This window comes from Euprymna scolopes, chromosome 15 (assembly GCF_053919585.1).
Source record: "Euprymna scolopes isolate OS-2025 chromosome 15, ASM5391958v1, whole genome shotgun sequence".
NCBI lineage: Eukaryota > Metazoa > Mollusca > Cephalopoda > Sepiida > Sepiolidae > Euprymna > Euprymna scolopes.
The window spans coordinates 104,342,912-104,348,329 of record NC_136496.1 but is presented as its reverse complement, the minus strand read 5'-3'; the positions used below and the strand labels follow the sequence as shown (position 1 = coordinate 104,348,329).

Sequence of the window (5,418 nt, the reverse complement as noted above, 5' to 3'; positions counted from 1 at the left end):
AAAAATGAAAAAGAAAGGAAAGGGTTTCCAACAAACACAGACACAAAGTTAAATAAAAAAAATAAAACTACTCGCTTGCCAGAAAGTTGTTTATTCAGAGAAAAATGTAGAGATTGATTTGTCTATGTTGCTACTCATGTTATTCTCTATCTCATCGGAAAATTGCAATGGGAAAAGTACATTTAATTTCTTCTAAAAGAGAAAACGGAGGTAATTTTTGCTGAATAGTATTACAACATCCATAAATACAAGGAGCGTTGAAAAAGCAATTCCTCCTATTTTATTACTTATTAACGGCTGCTACTCGTCGGCACACACAACACCGACTCAAACACAAAATCGAGTACACTCAACATCAAGTGCACTCAACATCACCTTACCATCAACGCTTACCCTGTGAACTCGGAGTATGGGAAGTTTCCATATGCACAAAAAAATCACTGAAAAAGCAAAAATACCCTAACTAAGGGTAAGAATAATGAGTAAACGTTGGGTAAAATGATGGTTAAAGTTATTACGAATTTGCCAGGATTCGAACCTGGAATTTTCTGATCCGTAGTCAGACGCGTTATCCATTGCGCCACAAGTCCTATCTGTATACCGAAAGATGTTACCGCGACTTTATACAGACAGTGCTAAATTCCGTTAACATGAGCAGGTAACTTTTTCGACATTTGCAGGAAACGGCCAACAAAATCTTAATTCGGGATTTTTGTGTGACTCGGCGTTGTTCGTTACGGACCATATATTTATAAGGACAATATAGGGACGCACACCTTCCAGGGAAAAAAGAATTTTTCAATTCGGTGCATCCGTTCGAAAGTTTTATTGGTATACACACACAAATAAATAAACATTTAGAATTTTATGAATTCTATAGAATAGATAACAGTTCGAAATTGCCAGTCCCATAGCTGTACTCTCTCTTGTATTATCATTAAACCGACAGATATGTTCAGTCACAGGTACTTGATTTATCAGCACCTGAACCAACACCACGAAAACTATACGAATCATAATGTAGAGGCCAAGATTTTCCAGAAAATTAACAAGCTTGCCAATGACTAACCTTTCATAAACTTTGCTAATAAAATAAACGAGACTAACAGAACGATAGTTGCGTCACATCCATCACGAACATTTATAAAGGTATGGACAATTGAGCACACTGCCCCACAGGGCAAGACAAATCTTATCAAAACTTTGGAGTTATAATTATAAAATCGAAATACTTAATAGGTTTTAAAGAAAAATTAGGTAGAATTACACCAGAATAATTGATAGAAGAATGTTACCCTAAAATACGAGCAAATTGATCAACTTTCTCCTTAGAACATGTAATTCATTGACGTCAATTAAATATAAGACGAGTAGCAGACTTGCCACTATTAACCCTAACCCTAACCCTAACCCTATTATGTTTTCTCCAACAATCACAAGAGCATACCATTTGCAATGAGATAAAGTAACATATCTGGTGAGGGTATCAAGATTTATCATCAGAAATTGCACTCTTGCAGGCATAGTTGACTCATCTGTAAAATTGTCTAATAACCTCAGAAGCATCCAACGATATTGAATGAAGTTATGATAACAATCGCACTGGCCGAAGTGCGGATAGATGAAAACCAGGGCGAAGAATTAGGTTTTCATTGAAACCTATAAGGGCTTCCAGCAAGAAGCCAGTCAGTAACTTCTTTTGCAGCATTATTCGGAGACATACAAATGGTTGAACCCTATTGAACGTCACAGAGAACGCTGCGAATTAGCAATTCGGTAGTTTTACGTCTTTCTATGGAAACGACGATCAACTATAGAATTAACAGAAAAATCAACCCCACAATCACCAGCATCATAGTCAGAAGAACCCAAGCAAGGAGAAGAAGAAACATAATAATATTAAGGAACAGAAGTGAAGAAACGATCAAGTAAAAATTGTTGATTACAGTCATTATCAGGAAAGTGTGTAGAGAAAGTGACAATATGGGACAAGGAAAAGTTAAACCAATTCTACCAGGTAGATCTGTGTAATTAGAATGGGGAGGCCATCAAGAATGATGAGCATTTAAGACCGCTACAAGAATTGAATATGATTGGTGAAGTTGGAATACATTATCAATACTGCATATATAGAGAGCATTAACAACTGAGCAGTAATTCTCAGAATGTGAGGACACAAAAAGAATGAATTGAGTGTAGCAAAAACAATCTAAGACATAAAATGACACCCATAAGTTGCAAATTTGACACATCATTGAGATGTAAAATATAAACAAATGATATTCTTCATTAAAATGTAGACACCAGCGAATCCATTAGCATATAAATGATCTTTCTGATAAATATATTAGAGGGTAAAACATTAGCTGAACTAATTTTACTGATATCTTAAGTGACAATTTTTTTAAGATGAAATCTGAGGGTCTAATTGTATTATTGTTAATCATGCGTATAAGAAAATTTACATTTTATTTGTTGTTTGATTTTAGATTTTAGGACAAAAGAGTTTGTCTTCAGAAAAGAATTCGCGAATAAAACACATCTTTTGAGTTTTTTTTTTTACAAAGGCGTCACCACATTATCAAGGCCCAGAGGCCACTCAAGGATAAGGGTTAAAGAGTGTACAGTAGAAATTGGTCAATATAGTAATCATTAGTAATGAAAATTTGGTAAATTTAATAACTTATATGGAACGGCTCATCAAGAACTTATTTACTTTAGACTTGAACACAACCATATTGTAGTCAGCCGGAAAGCAGGAAAACGGAAGACAATTCCACAGGCGTGCAGTTCTAAGAAAGAAGCTTTGTTCATGGAATCTACGTTTAGGTTTAGGCACAGATAAAGAGTGGGGGAAATTATTGATAGTGTTTACAGCTAGACGAGTGTTTCTTGTGAAAGTTTGGCGAGGGGGGACCATATATTGAAGCTCAGTTGAACACTTTCCATGAAAATAACGATACATCAGAGACAAACTCGCAACATCTCTTCTGTGAGATAGAGGTTGCAAGGAGGAGAAAAGGACATCTCCTACGAGGCTACGAAGTCTATTTTGAACTCTATCAAGGCAGGACAAGTCCTTTCTAGCAGCTCCTGCCCAGATGTGGCAACAGTATTCCATCCTTGGACGTACCTGGCTCTTATATAGGTAGAGAATAGCATCAGCAGTGAGATATCTACTGGATCGATAGAAAGATCCCACCATTTTTCCAGCGGCCTTGGCAACAGATTTGATATACGTGTTCCATTTAAGATCAGGAGTAATGGTCAAGCCCAGAAGCTTGTCAAAACTTGAGGCCTCCTGAAGACGAGAGCCATTCATTTCAATTGATGACAAATGTGAATTAGAATGTTGATGATGTAAAGAGAGAAGCTTGGTTTTAGATGCATTAAAAGTAACCAGCCACTCCTTTCCCCATTGTACTACGTGCTCAAGATCAGAGGAGAGAGAATTGGAGAGAACTTGGTCATTTACTGTCTTAGATGTGCTACCATAAATGGTAGTGTCGTCAGCATAAATGTCTACAAATGATGTAAGGATATGATTTGGAAGATCATTAATGTAGATCAGGAAAAGAGTTGGGCCCAGGATGGATCCCTGAGGGACACCGGCATTAATACTGTGAGCTTCTGATTTTTGCCCCTCAACTACTACTCTTATGAACCTATCAGAAAGAAATGATTTAATAATTGAGAAGACTTTTCCAGCTATACCATAGCTAGCGATCTTATGAAGTAAACCTTTATGCCATACCCTATCAAAGGCTTTAGATATGTCAAGAGCAATTGCCCTAGAAAGATTGCCACCGTCGAGAGATTTGCTAATCCTATGCGATATAACTGTAAGGACATCTGCTGTAGATCTAGCAGAACGGAAACCATATTGAGTGTCACTAAGAAGGTTATTTTTGTTGAGATGTTTGATTACTTCTGTATTTAACACAGATTCTAGCAACTTACTCATGACGCACAGGAGACTTATTGGCCTGTACTGAGAGGGGGATGAGCGATCACCTGAATTCTTAAATACAGGGCATACTGATGAGATTTTCCACGGAGATGGGAAACTATTCTCCTTAAGACAACGTTTAAACAGTTTTGTAAGTATGGGCGCTAATTCAGGTTGAAGTTTTTTGAGTACTATAATTGGAATACCGTCAGGGCCAGTTGCTTTACTCGAATCAAGGTTTTTGATTAGCTTCGCAACATCACATACAGATATACGTATATCACATAGCGTGTTTTCTGATACAGGAGGAAATATTGGGGGTTGGCGGTCTTGGTCGCAAAGGGTAGAATTAGCTGCAAAGTTCTTGACAAAGAGTTTGGCTTTGTCTGATGCTGACGAGATTACCTCAGGTCCATTGATAATAGTTGGGATGGAGCACACGCTTCTGTTCAGGATTCTGTTTGCTATTTGCCAAAACTGGTGGGAACCAAGCCGCTGCTCAGCTACTTTGGACTTAACAGATTGAGCATACAACACTCTTGCGTTCCTTATTACTTTCTTACAATGGTTGCTGGCAGTCCTGAAAACGGCTTTAGTTTCCATACATCTATTACGTTTGAAGCAGTGGAAAAAGTGATTTCTGTGCGCAATGGCAGCAGCACATTCTGGAGAGAACCATGGCTGGCTGTTAGGTTTTTGCTGAAACTTTTTAGAGGGTATGAAATGGTCAATACCTACAATTAACCATTCAGTTAGGTCTAATACTATAGAGGACACATCCTTTTTAAACATGGAATGCAGAGGTAGATCAGATATAAATGTACGGAAGCTATCCCAGTCAGCCTTAGTGTATCGATATACTGTACGATGAAGAGGTACGTCTGGGGACTTATTACATTTCATTTTTATCTTGATTGATACAACAGAGTGGTCGGAAGATCCAAGAGGCGACAGAACAGAAACTGAACATAGTTCAGGGCAAGTTGTGAGAAAAAGGTCTAGTAGGCTCGCATACTGGCCGTCATTATCGGGCACACGGGTAGGTTCCTGAACAATCTGAGTGAGGTCATAGGCAATGGAGAAATCATGACAGAACTTCCCCTCATCATCGGTCTTGTTTGAGTGGGTCAACCATTCGACGTTGTGAACATTGAAGTCTCCACATATATGAATGTTAGCTGAAGGATAAGTAGAAAGGACTTGGTCAATTTTCTCAGATATGCTTTGAAAGATAGTAACTCCGCTGTTGTGGGGGCGATAGAGAGTAAATATAAATGCAGTAGTGTGAGCTAAAGCAACCCGGAAGCACATATAGGGTAAGTTAGGATCTTCCCTGGAGATGTCCCTCCCACATGGAAAGCTATCTTTAATATAGGCACATATTCCATGCCCATGGCGATCTTGGGGGTCAGTTTTAGAAGTTAAGTTAGAGTATCCTGAAATTGCAAACTCATCTAGGGAAATAGCCT

The 5,418-nt window shown here is 38.2% G+C and overlaps 1 non-coding gene across 1 annotated transcript; it reads right to left on the bottom strand.

Annotated features, from left to right (window-relative positions):
• Positions 1-517: 517 nt before the first annotated feature.
• Positions 518-590, bottom strand: Trnar-acg (transfer RNA arginine (anticodon ACG)). Its single transcript has one exon. It is a non-coding gene; the product is annotated as a tRNA-Arg (tRNA).
• Positions 591-5,418: the final 4,828 nt, after the last annotated feature.